Below are 17,290 nucleotides of genomic sequence, written 5' to 3' on the forward strand. Positions count from 1 at the left end.
GCACACAGGGCCCTGCTCATCTCCTACTCTCAGACTCAGACTCTGCATCTGTACACGCACACAAACTCACATTCATGTGCAGTCAGCTTCACGCATGCAATTCATCCTCTAGGCACACACGCGTGCAAACATTCCTAGAAGCACATACTTGTGCTGACATTTGGGAAGACTCATGTTTCACACTCATGCTCACACCCCAGCTGCATCCCTGCTCACACTTGTGCAGCCTCCATGCATTTCTGCTGACACACGTTCATGCTCACTCGTGTCACGTGCACATTCATAGCTCCTACAAAAACACAGGTACACGCCACAGCTGCCTACACTAACCAGCCCTGAGAGCTGCCCCCACTCTCTGCCACAGCTTCAGATGATTTGCGAGGGCCCCCGAGTGCATATAAGTGTGTGTGAGTGCTTTTGAGTGTGCAAGAGTGGCCGGCGTGTGAGTCTGAGTGTGACCCGAATTCGGTCAAGGCCCCCCAGATAGCCTGGGACCCTCCCGGAGGGGACTACGGAGGCCCGGTGGCCAGAGCTGTCCCTTCTGGGACATGGAGGAGAGGGAGGTCTAGGAGGACTACAGAACCCCAACTGCTTCCAAAGGCCTCACCCCTGCCCTGCCCTCTCCCTCTCCTCCCACACCCTTAGACAGTGGGTCCCTCTCCTACCCTCTCACCCTCTCCTGCCCTCTTCCCCATCCTGCCCCTCCCCTCCTCTCCCACCCTCCACTGTCCCCCTCCCCTCCCAGGAGGGAGTGATGGAGTGATGAAGGAGCTGTGGCTGACAGCCCCCCCAGGGTCCTGTCTTGATCCCGCCACTATACCCTCAGCCCTATCACAGGGCCTGACCCCTGTCCCCATGGTGGGTATCGGTGAAGAGCGTGCAATCTGTGCCATGCAGGTGCGGCCTAGCAGGGATGCAGGAGGTGGGGACCTCCCACGTCCATGTCCATTCCCTTTTGGAGCTGCAGCCCAGACTTTGACGAAGGCTCTGAGTGCCCTTCACAGGGAGGGCAATGGTGGTGGTGGGGGGAACAGGGCAGCTGCTGCGCAGCATGGATCAGACACCCCAGGGGCACATGAGCTCAGGGGATAGGTCTCTGTGTCCCCCAGTGCTGAGGGAGGACATGAGTGCTGCTGAGGGTGAATATTCTGGGGGTGAATATGGGGGTGTGGGAGGGAAAGACCCAGGGGCTGCCTGGGAACCACCCACCCTCACTGCTCAGTGTTGTGACCCCCAACCCCAAACCTCCAAACAGGCTGGTGTGTCTCAGGCAAGGCAGTGAGATAGGGTGGCAGATACAGACACAGCAGGTGGGCAGCAGGGGTCTGTCTGTTTTAGAGCAAAGGCAGTGATGGGCCAGGCCTAGTACGCACACGTGCGCGAGCGCGCACACACACACACACACACACACACACACACACACACACACACACACACAGTCATTCTGACCTGATGAGCTCTGGCCAGACCCAGCGCTGCTCCCACCCTCTTCTTGGAGTCTCCCAGGCGGGATGCTCACTGCAAATCTGCATCACTCCCTCCTTCCGGGGAACAGAGGGAAGCTGAGGTGTGTCACCAGTGAGCGGGCTGCCCAGACTCTGCTCTCTCTGGGGGTGTTGGTGGTAGTGAGCTCACAGCAGAATGGGGGGGCACGGGGGCAGACATGGTCAATGCGTGCACTTCTGAGTATGTTGCACAAGTGTCAGTGTTGGAATATATATCTGCGTACATCTGGGTGTGTGAATGTGAGCCTCTGAGTTGTTATGATTGTGAGCAGCTGTGTGTCTGTGAGTCTGTGAGTGTGTATGAGTGTGAATTCTGAGTATGTATGAAAGTGACTCTATGAATATCCAAGTGTGAGTATCTGAGTGTACTTCTACATGCAGCCAAGAGGCTCCTTCCCAGGCCTAGTGTTGTGTCCATCTTCCTCCCAGACCATGTGTAGAACACAGCCAGAAATTGGGGCATCCCTCACCAGGCTGCCCAGCACCCAACCTCCCTCACCTCCAGGGCTTCATGTAGGAGGTTCCTTCACCTAGGAGCTCCAGCAGGCTCCCAGCCCAGTCCCCCAGGGACGGAGTCGGTCCCTCAGAGCTTGATGACTCCTTCCAAACCTCACGCTGCTGCTGAGTGACGAGCCTGCAGGGCCTCCCTCATGCTTCCATCTTCAGTCCAGTTCCAGGGTCCCCCATACTCAGAAAGGCCCTCAGCCCAGGGTCCTTTCTCCCTTTGGGCTAGCCTGACAGCTGTGCTAGCCTTGGGACACCTGGGGAGGCCTCTCTTCCAACCTCAGGCTGTCCTCTACTCAAGCCCTTGGTTGCCCCTTGTTTGCCCTTGGCCCTGAGCCAGATGAGCCGTCCCTGTCAACCGCCGCTGGCCACTGGAGGTGGGAAACTTCCAGAAGAACGGCCTCCAAGTGGTTTGGGGGAGGTGCCTATAGTCACAGTGCAGCCCTACCCCACACCCCAGCCCTGAGCAGAAAACCCTGAGCTGGCTGTGTCCCCAAGAACCAGAGCCGGGTTCCTGTCCTCCCCTCTGTGATCCCCACCCTCACTGCAGGCCCATCTGTGAAGACAGGCAGCTTTGTGTGGCTGGTCAGCAGGAGCTTGTGTGAGTGGGGGAGAGAGGCTTAGCGCCTTGGAGCAGAAACCACTGTGCTGACCTATTGTCTGGGGGATCCCAACGCTGGGTCTGAAAGCTCCAAGTTCACGACATTGCAAAGAGAAAAGATACCAGCGTTGAGGGTGTGGGGTGGATGAGCCCTGAGATCCCCCAGAGCAGTGCCTCATCTGACACACACCGTTCAGACCCAACTTCTGGGGACAAGTGAGGGTGCTAGGGGCTGCCTGTGAGGGTGAAGTGCCACTTCCAGACCCCTGCTGGAGGAACTGCCCAGCAGGTTTATTTTCAAAAGCCCCTTGTTATTGTCTCTCGTTTTATTCTCGCTATTCCCATTGCCTGGATAAAGAAAAGACATGCGAAGCTGGGGAGCAAAGGGGAGCTCCGTTTTGAGCCTTTAATTTGTTTATTGTGTCCCTGCAAAAGCAAATCCTTGTCGAGGGAGCCCTCGGAGTCCGGAAATCGAATGTGTTTTGTCTCCAGCAAGGTTCCCTTGAGTGATTTCGTTTGCTTTCTGTCTGGCTGAGCAGCCTGGCTCAGGGGGCCCCAGCACCAAGCCAAGCCCCACCCTGAGCGTCTACAGGGGCTCCAGGACCCTGTGCCTTGCAGGCAGGTAACCCAGCCTCCCTCCAAGAACAAAGCTGGGTTTTTGTCAGGCCTGAGGAACCTTTTTCAAGACAGGAGAGATAGGATTAGGCCAAAATATCTGCAAGGGAAGTTGAATTATGGGATGCTCGCCAGCTCCAGCCTTCTCGGAGCTTTTCTATGGACAAAGAACCGTTTTCCTGGCCTTGTGTATTTAAAGGGGCTGTTTGTTTGTGCCTAGGTAGGTGATAAGGCTGATAAGGTGGAATTATGAATGCATGATCTTGAAAGCTGACATTTTGCCTTACCAAGAGTGGTTCAGGAAGAGGGTTTGTTACCACCTCTTGCCCTCTGGTGTTGCTTTGGTGCAAGGACAATCAGCTTGGCCCAGGTTCCTAACAGGCCAAGGACGGTGAACAAAAACACCCTCCACCCAGCAGCCCAAATGGGGCAATTAGAATCAGGAGAGGAGCAACGAGAGAGATAGATCTATAGATCTATCGATCAATCGATCGATAGATAGATAGCTAGAGACAGAGACAGAGATACAGAGAGAGACAGACAGAGAAGGCAAGCAATGTGTGTGTTCACAATAAGGTTGGAAGCACTCTCTGCTTAAGATGCAGTTAAGCACCTGAAAATGACCCTCTACCCTCACTTGTTCACCAAACTCCTGCATATCTAGGGGCTGGAGAGAGAGCACAGCAGTAAGGCATTTGTCTTGCAAGCGGCCAATCCAAGACAGATGGCGGTTTACATCCCAGCAACCCATGTGGTCCCCCGTGCCTGCCAGGAGCCATGTCTGAGCATTGAGCCAGGAGTAACCCCCGAGCGCTGCCGGTGCGACCCAAGAAACAAAACAAAACAAAAAAGAGCAGCTGAAAGCTCAAGGCCTGGTCTGCCCCTCCCCAGGCAGGATTCTGGATCCAGCCTGATTCTTTCCTCCCTCCACCAGACCTGGGAGGGTCTGAGCTGCGGAACCAGCGCAGGGCCAGAACCTCAAAAGCATTTGATTAGCATTTGTACTCAGAAAGGCCTTGGAAGCGAGGACAGAGGTTGCCCTTTGCCTACTGGTCCCCCAACCACCCACCTGCAACCCTTGGCCACCCTCCCAGTGAGGCTAAATCAACTCCATAGTTATAAAGGCTCCCTTCTCCCCTCCAGGAAACCACACATGAAGGAGATGCAGGAATTTTTGTTTGTTTGTTTGTTTTGGGGGAAGCACCACAACCAGCTGCCTTTTTGATTCCACATATGGTGGGGTTGCAGTGGAGGTGGCTTTGGAATGTCTGTCGCATCCCACAGCTAGAGACAGTGGCCCCCACCCACCCCCACCCCAGGCTGGGCATAGTTGCAGGACAAGGGCTCAGCTCCACTCACCTTCAGGCCTGGTTAGCCCATTTCTAAATATTTCTCTGGACCGCACATTTCGGTTGACTCAGGAAGATGTCCTCCATAATTCCATTTTGATTAACCAGGTAAAATAAAGGCAGTATTTGGTTTCATCTTCAAAATTGTATTTAACCCAGCTGCAATGGGTGCTGCTAAGGCTGGTACATCTTGGCAGAGAGTTTCCTCATTAAGAAGTGATTTCCTAGCCTGCTCGATCAAGCCCCAAAGAGGCTCCAGCCCTTCCTGGCCTTCCTCTCCACAACCCCGGATACACTATCTCAGAGAGGGCTGATCAGAGTACAAATTCCCTTGAGAAAGGTTTTCATGTTTGAGTCCCAGGCTTGGAGTTGAGAGGCTGGGACCAGGGGAAACCTATCTATTCTGTCTGTCTGTTCTCTGTGACTACTCTGAGAAGCTTATTTTACTAGAACCCTGCTGAGCCTCATCCAGGAGAGCCCAGGTTGGCCAGTCACCTCCCAAAGTCTAAGAACCCTCCCAGTTTGTTCTGTTTGCTGTTCTGCTAGGGGATTGGCTGCACATCAGTCAGAGGGAGCCCACGAACGATTATCAGTAGGCAGAAGCAGCTCCTGCTTCTTCCTCCTCCTCGGGAACAGGGAGGCTGTGCTTGCCACCCAACCATTTCCCCAGACTTTTAAGCAATATTGCCACATTCCTCACTCTGGAATGAGGTGCAGACATTGGTGGTCTTCAGTCTTTGGGACAGTGGGTGGATCTTTCCTGTGCCTCCTGGGGTATCTTCTATGAAGCTGGCACTACTGCTGAGTGGGGTGGGAAGCTAGGCAGCAGGTTCTATTCAGAGCCTTTGGGCCTAGACTAGCTTCTGGATGTTTCCGTTCTTGGGTGTGTGGTTTGGGGAGAGTCTGGAGCTGACCCTTGGGGCTGAATTCCACTTAGGCAGATTTGGGGGCAGCTGAGCTAATGAGAGCACCAGGGTAGACCTTGCGGTGCCCCACACCAGGACACACAGTCTAGGATCCCCCATTTGCCACTTTGCCCACTTTTGCCCTTGGGCAGAAGCCATCCCGCACTAGGAGGACTTGCAGTGAGGAAGTGCTGAGTTGGAGTTTTTGTCCAGGTCTGCTGGGGGGGGGGGGAGAGTTGGGAGCAAAAAGAGTGCAAAATGGGGGCTGTGTAAACACAGGACAGACAAATAGGCTGACATGGAGCACTCCTCATCCCTGGGGTCTGCTTATGATCCCTCAGGGCCACACACTAGCTCTTTCCTCACCTGCCTGCCTGAGCAGGGCTTTGCATTTATTTTATCCTTGCACTTATTCAAACTTATTTTGGGCCGCAGGGTGCTGGGCACTGGCAGCTCTGTTGGCTTGTGGGGGACGATACCAGGCTCCTGCAAATGGCTCCCCTTGAAATGCCAGCTCCAAACTGGGAAGTCAAATATTTGTTTTTAATTTTCTGGCTCCAAAACATGAACTCACGGAGCTGATTCTTTCAGCTTTAATGTGCTTGCACAAGGGAGGCTGTTATTAGAAGTTCGCTCTGAAATGACACTCTCTTCTTGGCCTGACAATACCTTTGGAAGCTTTTTTTTTTTTTTTTTTTGAGAAATGTGAATGTGGAGAGAAGCAAGTGCTATGCCTTGACCGTTTCAGAGCAGAAGACACAAGATTCAGAAGAGTCTGAACAGTTTGGTTGAAGACTTTTAGCCAGTCTATTCTTGAGAGTACCGGTAAAAAGCACTTGCTTTACGGGAAAGTCTGGCTGTCATGGGTGTCTTTAAATGCGTTAGTGGAATCAATCGAATCTGGAAAGAACTGAAAAGTCTCTTTCCCTAACCCAGAACCCAAAGCATCCCTGCTTTCTCCTTTCCCCCTATTCCCACTCACCATGTTCCCTCTGGGGCCTGAAGAGACAGGGTGCTTGGGAGGGTGTTTGCCTTGCACATAGCCGATAGGGGGTCCATCTGGACATCTCATACGGTCCCCCCAGCACCGCATGAGTAAGCTCTGAGCATTCCTGGGTGTGGCCCAAAAACCGACGAAACGAAAACAAACCAAAGGTTTGGAAATCACCTCACCAGGACCTCATATCCCAAGGAATCCTAAGGCTGGGGGGCGGGATAAAGAGCGGACAGGTGCAAACTTGTTCCCAATAACAGGAATCACCTACCAATAGTCACGGTGGGAATTGTTCGGAGACCTCAACAGTCCCGGGGGCTGAGGGGGCCTGACATTGGACACACTGCAAGGCAACTTTCCTTGCCTGTCCCTTTGCTCCCCTTTCCCACACCGTCCAGCACGGGGGACTCTGCTTCCTCAGGCCCCAGACCCTGAGGCACCACCTCCTTCCCCAACTCTGTGGTTGGGGTGAAACCGAGAAGAGAGTACCAGGCTGGGTCTGGGGACAGACAAAGCACTTCCTTCGGCACACTGGAGAGCACTTGGACACAGGCGGGTAAGGATGCTTCACTTCCCAGCCAGTGCGCCTCTCCCCGCTCCCGAGACCTTCTTGGGAACACCTGCTCAGGGGGTCTGCGGGACAGACAGATCGCCAGCCACTAAGCTAGAAGGATCCTCTTATTTGAAGAAGAAACAGTTCTCCCCCGCCTCCCATCGCTATCCCAAGGAGCTGAAGCCTGAAGCGTGGGTAAGAGTTTGGGCTGGACGGAAATGCCCCGGGGCCAGCAAATCGGCTGGGATGCGGGTCTGGGCGCGCGCGTCCTCGGCGCGCCCGTTTCTCGCGCGCATTATGCGTGCGAGGCGGGTCGGGGGGGACCCGAGCATCCCCGAAAAGGGGGAGCAAACTGGAAGCATTTATTGGGACCCCCTCAGCGGCGAACGAGCTAAACTGCACTGACCGGGTTCCTGTCCGTCTTCAGAGGCTCCTGCCCCTTTCCTGGACGCTCTGAGCCCGCGCGCCCGCCTCAGCCCCCCGCTCCCGGGCCCCGCGTAATGAATTCGTCCATTTAGCCCCATTACAAGGAATATTGGAGATTGACAGCCAGAGGAAGTGACATTTGACCCCGGCATCCTGCGTCCCGGAGGGAGATGGACGCCAGGTTTCAAAATAGCAGTCCAGAGGCTGCGCCGCGCGCCGGGGACGCGCTTCCGAGCCCGCCGGCCCCGGCTCCGTACCTGCCAGCCGCTGCGTCTCCATCAAAGTCACTGGCACGGCACCGGGCAGGCGTGGGGCGAGGGACCAACGCCGGCGACAAGGCGCCGACAAGCCGAGCCGCTAGCCACTACGCCCCCGGCCAGCGTTCCGCTCGCGGCGGGCCCTCCGCGCGCTGCAGCGTGTGGTCCGGAGAGCGGGGACCCTCTGCCCAAACTCACCCCTGGCATAGCCACAAACCGCTTCTCCGGGACTGGCAAGAGGGGTCGCCCCTTACAGCCGGCCCCCTCCCCAGTTTGGATCTCTTTGGGGGCCGCCTAGGGATAAAGGAGAGAAAGGAGGAAAGGAGGGAGGAAACGGAGAGGCCCGCTCCCCAGAGCGCGAGTCTGGGGAGAGGAGACGGCCGCAGTCGGGGTGCTGAGCGGCTGCTTATTTAGGAATCGGGGCGCACCCGGGATGGGGCTCTGCGGGCCGTGGCTTCGGCCCAGGGCGCGGGGCCTGGACGCCGGGCGCCCCTTTTGTTCTGTCCGAAGCGGTCATGTCACATAAAATGCCGATTAGAAACAGTGCCGCTGCCGCCGGGACCCGCGTTTTGCCACCAACTAACAGGATTAGCCAACAAGAGCGAGAACCCAAATTAACCATACAAATTACAAATTGCAATTCATTTGCAATACCCGCTCGCGACATTAAAACACACAAATAAATGAATTTGTGTTGGGAGGCTGCAAGGAACAGAGAGGACGCGGAGGCAGAAGCAGAAGCAGCCAAGCTGGGCTGTGGCACCTGGTGCGCTCCTTGGCCAGCCCGACCGGTCCTCCGGAAAAGACGCACGGTGCGCGGTCTCCCGGGGCGGTGGGGAGGGACGAAGACGCGGAGCGGCCGATTTCGTGCCCAAGTTCCCTGGGCCAAGGCTGTGTGTTGGGGTGGGGTGGGGTGGCGAGTGGAGGGGACCAGGCCCCGTCCCGAACCCCGGAGCCTCGTACTTGCCCCCAGAAGGGAGGCGTGCGTTCTGCTCCGCTGCCCGCAGCCCTGCGCAGAGGTGCTGGAGCAGGGACAGCTGAGCGAGGCAACCTCGAGTCCGAGTTTCTCGAAGCGAGCACGTTCGAGAGAAGCGGGGCCCTGGAGTCCCTGTCGCGTGTGGGGCGGGCTGACCCCGAGATCTGGGGCGGGCGAACAAAGAGGGGCTCTGGCCAGGCGGCCGAGCCTGCAGCGGTGTCGCAGGTTCACCGGCGGACGCTCCGTTACCAAACTCGCACTCCTCGGGCAGTCGGGCGCCTGTGCGCTCAAGGTTTCGCCCCAAACCAGATTGTCTTCGAAAGACGCCGCCTCCCCACTCTGCCGAACATCTGGACGGGCCCTTGCGAGGACACCAGGCCCGCCGGCTCTGCACCGGGCACTGCCGAGTGCGAGCTCCCGACAGCTTCCCAGGAGCGCGCGTCTGAGCATCGCCCTCCACTCTCTGGCACTCGCTCCCCTCTCCCTGCCCTGCTCTTTCGGCCCCCTCGGAACCAGGGGTCGATCCCAGCCCAGTCCGGACCTCCACGAGTGACAGCAGGGGCCGGAACGCCCGGGACTGAGGGACCCAGCTTGGCACGGGCGCCACCGTTGCCCTCTCTAGCCTTGCCCGCCCTTGTGGACTCTACGAAGAGGCACTCCAGCTCGGTGACCCGGCGCTCAAGGACTCAGAGTTTTCAACAAGTTTCGCGGGGCCTCCTGCAATCGAGTCCCCGGTCCCCTAGAGAGGGGTTGCCCAGCCCTAACCCTAATCCGGTGGTGAGCCAGGAGAGGGCAGGCGACACCCCAGCTTCTCCGGGAAGTCCAGGGTGTCTGCTGGTGAGCTGTGTCGACACCGCAGGACGCCCCTCGCCCACTCACCTTCTGCCCTCGCCGGCCAGCTATTTCGCCCAGTGCCGCCTTTGTTCTCCAGCTCAGAGAGTATCAGAGGTGCGTCAGGGGGCCCCACATCCTGCTTCGGGCTTGGGGGGCTGAGGAGGGAGCACCTGCCAGGCAGGGCTTTAGCTTGTGTCCTCCTCCATTCCACGCACCTTCTTTGGGAGGGAGCAGTCCTCCTCCTGAGAGAGAGGGAGAGAGAGACAGAGAGAGACAGAGAGACCATTGAGTCCCTTGGGTGAATTCCCAGGGCTCCAGGACCAGCACCCAGGGGTCAGGAACACGAATTACCTCCTTTGGGCCCAGAGGGAAACTGAGACACAGGGACAGGTGGCTTATTTGTGGGTGTCCTTGGAGGCACCAGGGACAGTGTGGTGCTAGGTAGGGTCCAAGAAGCCCATCAAGTGCTCTGTTGTGGGCTGGAGAGATAGCACAGAGGTAGGGCTTCTGGCATCCCATATGCCCCAGTTCCCAGCCTGCCAGAAGCCAGTGTGGTCCAAAAACAAACAAACAAAAAAGAACTCTGTTGTTTGGGTAGCTATGCTCCCACTCCCCCTGGGTGGCTTTTCTGTGTTTTTGTTTTTGTTTTTGTTTTTTCCTTTGCACTGCACTCAGGAACAACTCCCACAAAGTGTCGGGAAACCCTACAGGTGTCTGGGGATGGGTCACCATCTCTGCTGCCCTGCCCCTGAGCTTCTAGGCCATTCTACCTCAGATCAGGTCTAGCTGTGCCTAGCTTCTTGTGGAGGGGATAGTGTGGTTCTGAGAGGAGACATCCTGGGATGAAGGTCTTGATCACAGTGGGGCCACCAGCAGTGCTCCCAGGACCCTCAACTCAATACTTAACTGTGGAGGCCTATGGCCAGCACAGCACAGCATCTAATGGGTTTATTTATTTAGGGGTTTGGAGCCACACCCAACTCTGCTCAGGGGTGACCCCTGGCAGTACTTGAGGTGGGCTGTACCCTCTGGGGTGCCAGAATCCAATCAGGGTTACTGTACGATGGCACCCAAAACAAAGGCCTTCCCACATCTTCCTCTTTCCTTTAAACCTAGCCCCTTTTTTTTTTTTTTTTGGTTTTGGGCCACACCCGGCAGTGCTCAGGGGTTACTCCTGGCTGTCTGCTCAGAAATAGATCCTGGCAGGCACGGGGGACCCTATGGGACACCGGGATTCGAACCAACCACCTTTGGTCCTGGATCGGCTGCCTGCAAGGCAAACACCGCTGTGCTATCTCTCCGGGCCCAACCTAGCCCTTTTGTTTTGTTTTGTTTTATTTGTTTTTTGGTTTGTTTTTGGGCCACACCAGGTGATGCTAGGGATTACTCCTGGCTATGCACTAAGAAATTGCCCCTGATTTGGGGGACCATATGGGATGCCAGGGGATCGAATTGTGGGCAGTCCTAGGTTTGCAAGGCAAACAACCTCACCGTTTGGCCCCAGCCCTTTGGTATGTAAATCCACCTGGATCTTACTCCACCCTCCCCAACTCGGTTGAATTTGTATTGTGAATAAAGAAAAGTCAGTTTGGGGGCCTGGGGAGATTGCAAGGAAGTAGGAAGTTTATCCTGCATGCAGAAGGAAGGTGGTTTGAATCCCGGCATCCCAATATGGTCCCCTGAGCCTGCCAGGAACGATTTCTGAGCCTAGAGCTAGGAGTAACCCCTGAGTGCTGCTGGGTGTGACCCCCCCCCCAAAATTAAAAAAAAAAGTTAGTTTTGGCTTGGTGCTCAGAAAAAAACAAGAGATGTGAGGCAAACTGACTCCATGACTCTTCCTCAGGAAAGAGTTTGGTTCATTATCTTATTATTTACTGGCCTTATTTATTTAATTATTGTTGTTTTGTTTTTGGGCCACAGTTGGTGACACTCAGGGGCTATACCTGGCTATGTGCTCAGAAATCACTCCTTGCTTGGGGGACCATATGGAATGCTAGGCATCGAACCAAGGTCCATCCTGGATCATCCACATGAAAAGCAAAAATCACTCAGGCCCCTGGATTGGTTTATTAATTCCTTGCCACTGCCCTTCTTTGGACTCGTCTGCCTGGGGTGGATGTGTGGTGAGTGGGGGTGATTTCACAACGTTTTACAGGTTACCTGCATACAAGGTGAGCAGGGGCCTTCCCCAAGTCCTCTCTTCTGGCTCCAGCCCTACATGCAGTAGGATTTCAGCAGTTAAGGTGGGGCTGCCCTCACAGTCCCCCAAATTTGCCAGGCTCTGTTTCTCCAAACCCACTGCATCACCTAGTTGGAGCTCAGAATCCAAGCTCATGGGTTCTTCTAGAATCTTCTAAGCTCCCTTCACACACAGTGCATCTCTCCTCTACCCTGCTGGGAGCCTCTGAGCCTGGGGTTCTACTGAGGGAGGCTACTTGCCCCACTCTGAACTCATCTAGGGGGACCGAGCCTTCTTGGAGACCGACCCCAGAAACCCTTACATCACCTCCTTAACCTGCCTGAGGTGGGACATGACAGGCAGAAAGGGGGACCTTAGTACCACACCTATTTCTACTTTGTGGGGATAGTGAGTCAATGCTAGATGGGCCTGGGGGAGGGCCCTGGAGCAGCCCTGCTGTACAGAGCTGGGCTTTTCTCACTATTTTCAGATGGGCCGGTGGTTTCAGGTGGGAAAACTAGAGGAGTCACTGGGGCAGGACCTCTGACCAGGCCATGTGTATTCCCTCTGAAAGGACACAGCTACCTACACCCACCCTGTACCCCTGCTCTCCTCATGGGCCTGAATCCCATCCAGTGCTAGCCCCGTCCCCTGCTTCTGGCTCCCAAATCCTGAGAGCCAGCACCTATTCTCCTGGTAGCCCCTGTTCTGGAATACAGGATGCTCATACAGCTGGGGTGATGTTGCTAGAATCTTCCAGAACAAGTCAGGAGGACAGATTCCGAGGAAGTAAGGTGTGTGCCCAGGGCCATCTCCCTGATATGACATCTGTGCTCTAGCAAGACTCAATGTTGTTCCTCAGTTTGGGCTGAGCCTCTGCAGCCAGGCCTGCCTGGGGGAGGATTCTGGACAGCTCCAGGTCCAGCATATTCCATTGTCCTGCTTTAGGTGCAGCCTAGGCGTCCCGTCTTCCAGCTCTAGGCTCAGCCTGTCCCATGGTCTGGCCCCAGGTCCATCTTCAAAGCCTCCTGCTCATCTCCTGCCTTCACAGGTCAAGTCACTGTGGTGGGGCCAGCGGTTCGCACAGAAAATAGTCCTGACCAGCCTGAGGGTTGGGGTGGTGGTGGCGGCGATGTCTCAGTGCTGCCCCCTGCAGCCCACTAGGGTGCAGGAACGTGGGGGAGCAGAACATGAGGACATGGAGGGCACACAGACCTTCAGCCATGGCTGTGGGTACACTTGGCCACAGGCACCTCTGTTTCTCGCCTGCGTCTGATCCCCGTGAACCCCAAAATCCCCTTAGTGTGGGGTATGTGGGTTTGAATCAGCCACATCTGCTGGGCAAGGCGCCAACTTATACAGTTAGTGACCCCCACCACTGACCCCACACCACAACTTCCCCCAGAAAGAGCTGCAATCTCCTTTGGGGTACAGATCTCCCAGAGCAGCTCAGCACCTGTGTGTCTTGTCTCATCTCATCTGACCTGATAGTCTACACCAAGGGTCCCACTGGCCACATGCCAAGGACATTTATCTGACCAACTAGGTGCTTTTGCCACTGATGCCTGTCCTACTTAGCTGCTGACTTGTCCTAGACCTCATGTGTGAGCTGTACCCCACGCCCTCTGACACTCCTCCTTAACATTCTCCTGACTCCTCATGTCAGTCTCGGCAAGGGTCCTCAAACTATGGGTCTACTTTTGGTGGGAACTTTTGGTGGGAACTTGTAGTTCTCATTGAAATAAATACTAGTAAGTTTGTTGATTTGACTTTACTCGTTCTTCATTTTAAATATCATATTTGTTCTCCTTTTGTTTGTTACTTCAAAATAAGATGTGCAGCAGTGTGCATAGAAATCTGCTCATGGTTTTTCTGTTTTGTTTTGTTTTGGGGTCACACCCGACAGCGCTCAGGAGTCACTCCTGGCTCTATGCTCAGAAATCACCTCTGGCAGGCTCGAGGGACCATATAGGATGTCGAGATTCGAACCACTGTCCTTCTGCATCTAAGGCAAATGCTCTACTGCTGTCTATCTCTCTGGCCCCCTGCTCATCGTTTATTTTTTGTTTTTGTTTTTGTTTTTTGTGGCTTTTGGGTCACACCTGGCAGTGCTCAGGGGTTACTCCTGACTCCATTCTCAGAAATTGCTCCTGGCAGGCACGGGGGACCATATGGGACGCCGGGATTCGAACCAATGACCTTCTGCATGAAAGGCAAACGCCTTACTTCCATGCTATATCTCCAGCCCCTACTCATAGTTTTTTTAAAACTAACTCTGACCCTCCAATGGTCTGAAGGAGAGTGAACTGGCACCCTGTTTAAAAAGTCCAAGGACCTCCGGTCTAGTCCCTTCTCCGGCCATTTGATCCTTTTTTTTTTTCTTTTTCTTTTTTTTTTTTTTTTTTTTTGGTTTTTGGGCCACACCCAGCGGTGCTCAGGGGTTACTCCTGGCTGTCTGCTCAGAAATAGCTCCTGGCAGGCACGGGGGACCATATGGGACACCGGGATTCGAACCAACCACCTTTGGTCCTGGATCGGCTGCTTGCAAGGCAAACGCCACTGTGCTATCTCTCCGGGCCCTTTCTTTTTCTTTTTTTAGGGTCACATCCAGTTGTGCTCAGGGCTTAGTCCTGGCTCTATGCTTAGGGTTTACTCCCAGTGGTGCTTAGGGACCAAGTATAAAAGGATCTGGGCTGGTTTTCAGGGCAGATGCCTTCACCCTCCAGGTTCCTTAACAGTGTAAGGAAAGGAGTGGTTCTGCCCCAGAGCAGGTGGCCTGTGACCCCCGCCCCCATTTACAGAACAGCCCAATGGTCAGCTGCTTTGCTGACTCTGCTGACCCCAGAAGATGTGAGAGCCTTTCACCCTGTCGAAGCATGTATGAGGCAGAGATGGGGCCACCAGTCCCTGAGACCTTACCCCCACCTTGCATCCCACACAGTCTCATTATGGCCAGAGACAGAGTGACCCCTAGGCCACACCCAATTCCTGGAGCCCAGAAAGGGCTCCCTTCACCTCAGCTCTGCAAAGGCATTCCCAGTACCCCCTCACTCATGGTCCCTCATGCTCCATCCTTGGCCACAGATGCAAAGCCCAGACAGGAGAGGGCTTGGGAGGAAGAGGACTGGCCATATGCTAGTCCTGCCCACACTGCAGAGGCTCTCCCCACCTTAGGCTACAGCCTCATACCTGGGTCCTGCTCCCCTCCTCCATAAGACTGTGGGCCCTCATTTCAAGCCATCCCCTCCTGTCCTGTTCCTGCAGTCCTTTGCCTCAGATGCCCTGCAGGAGAACAAGCTGGATTGATATGCATCTGACCACAGGCTGAGGCAGCATCTTGCCACTTTGCAGGTGGGGGCCGCCCCTCCTAGCCCCACTCAACACTGCCCCTCCCCACTTCAGACGTCGGACACCCAGAATAGGGTGACCACGGGCAGAGCCTGACCCTAGAAGGAACAGGGTATACTGGGGACTCACCCCTTCTTACCCCTTTCTAGAGCCTTGTAGTCTCATGGAGAACCCCCGATGCCAGCCAGCCCTGCTCGATGTCCACGTGGTCAGCCTGCTGCGAAGACCCTGCATGGCCACTAGGGGGCGCTTGGAGGAAGGCGCCACCCAGGCAGGGTCAGTCTGGGCTGGGGCACCAGGAGGATCAAAAGGAAGCTTTGTGCCCTCAGACATCCAGACTTCAGAGGCCCTAGTCAGTACTGGGTGCAGACTATGACCGGAGGGCTCCCTGGGCCCCTAAGACAAACAGCCCCAAAGAACTGAACCAAGAACTCAGAAATGAGCACAGAGCAGTGAAGGTACAAGCAGATTCCAAAAAGGTAACCTGGAACATTAGTGGGCTGGGGGTGGGTCCAGCCCTGCACTCAGAACCTGGAACTCCCCCAGCTCCTTCAGGATCCAAATAGGACTGAACTTGGGGTGGACTTGCCAACTCTGCCCCTCCTGCCCAAGGATATACCCCTCCTCACAGGAGGGTGTGGAGTCAAAACAAGGCTCCCCAGTGCTCTGTTCAGGGTGTCTGCCCTCTCCCATCCTCTGAGTACTTTCAGTGCTGGGGGACAAGGAGGGGTATGAGGCCCTTCCTGGCTGAGCCAGGAGCCCTCAACAGGTGCCTGTTGTGAGCCTTGGGGGACTCCATGAGTCCCATTAGGACGACCCCAGAGGGGTCTGTGGAAAGGCTGCCCTTTTTTTTTTTGGCCACACCCGTTTGATGCTCAGGGGTTACTCCTGCCTAAGCGCTCAGAAATTGACCCTGGCTTGGGGGGACCCTATGGGACACTGGGGGATCGAACCTCGGTCCTTCCTTGGCTAGCACTTGCAAAGCAGACACCTTACCTCTAGCGCCACCTCACCGGCCCCAGGCTGCCCCTTCTTGACTATGATGCCTTCACCAGACTTTTCCACCGTGGAAGTCAGCAGTTGTGGGAGAAGCAAGGGGCAGGGGTGAATGGAGCTGAGGCAGCTCAGGAGCACTGGTGGGTACAGAGACCATGGCCCTGGCCTGATGGGGTCCACCCAAGGTCAGGGGCTGGCACAGCCTTGGCATGTGGTTCGGCTGAATGAATTAGATATAGGGAGTTTTGGGCTTCTGAGTCAACAGCGCTTGGCTCACCTGCCAGAATGGACAGCATAGGTTGGCTCTACACATAAGGCCTCATGCCCAGTGAGGGCTCGCAGGTGCTGAGCATGGACCTGGGGCCAAAGCTGGCGAGTAGAGCCCTGAGTGCCAGCTCCTGAGCCTCACTATTGTGCAGGCTTGCAACTGTGGGCAGCTTTGGAGCTGGCCCATCCCACTTGGAGGCTTCGGTCCTGAGTCTGAGCTGGGAGCCCTCAGCCTCAGGGCCACCCACACATGTGCTCATTTCTTGCTCACAGGAGCCTGCAGGGTCCCCACTGACCACAGCCAACACAACTGGACGAAGAGTGGGGCTGACCGGGACTGGACTGCAAGCTCCACCCTCCATGGGCCACCATAAGGGACAAGGCAGGACACATGGTCACACTGCATCACACAGTGCTTGCACGGACACATGAACACACAAACATGCGTGCACATGGCATGTGCCAACTCACAATACATGCTTTTTTTTTTTTTTTTTTTGGTTTTGGTGTCACACCCGGTAGTTCTCAGGGGTTACTCCTGGCTCTACGCTCAGAAATCTCCCCTGGCAGGCTCGGGGGACCATATGGGAAGCTGGGATTAGAACTACCATCCTTCTGCATGAAAGGCAAAAGCCTTACTTCCATGCTATCTCGCTGGCCCCAATGACATGCAGTCATTTTCCATGCACAAACATGCATGTAGTGTCACTGTCATATCCACTGTTGGATATGGCTTGTTACCAAGTGCTGAAGTGAGGAAGTCATGGCTTTCATGACGTGTAAAGCTAGCTGCTTTGAACCCGATGCTGAGAAACTTCAGAGCTTTGTGGAGGAAATGTGTGTGTGGCCGTGATGGCCAGGGCTGCTTGAGCTCTCCACCTGCTTCTCTGTGACTCCTCCCCTCTGCCTCCATCCTGCACCCACTGTGTGGGCACTACTGGGAATTTTCTGGTCTTTGTTGGAGCAGGAACCCCCTCATCC

At 55.4% G+C, this 17,290-nt stretch overlaps 1 protein-coding gene across 1 annotated transcript in view; it reads left to right on the forward strand.

The window, feature by feature from the left end:
- Positions 1 to 17,290, forward strand: part of XRCC2 (X-ray repair cross complementing 2) — an 813,538-nt gene that overhangs the window by 125,038 nt on the left and 671,210 nt on the right. The gene's annotated exons all lie outside the window — the stretch shown is intronic.

The sequence above is a fragment of the Suncus etruscus genome, chromosome 13 (genome assembly GCF_024139225.1).
Source record: "Suncus etruscus isolate mSunEtr1 chromosome 13, mSunEtr1.pri.cur, whole genome shotgun sequence".
NCBI classification, from domain to species: Eukaryota; Metazoa; Chordata; class Mammalia; order Eulipotyphla; family Soricidae; genus Suncus; species Suncus etruscus.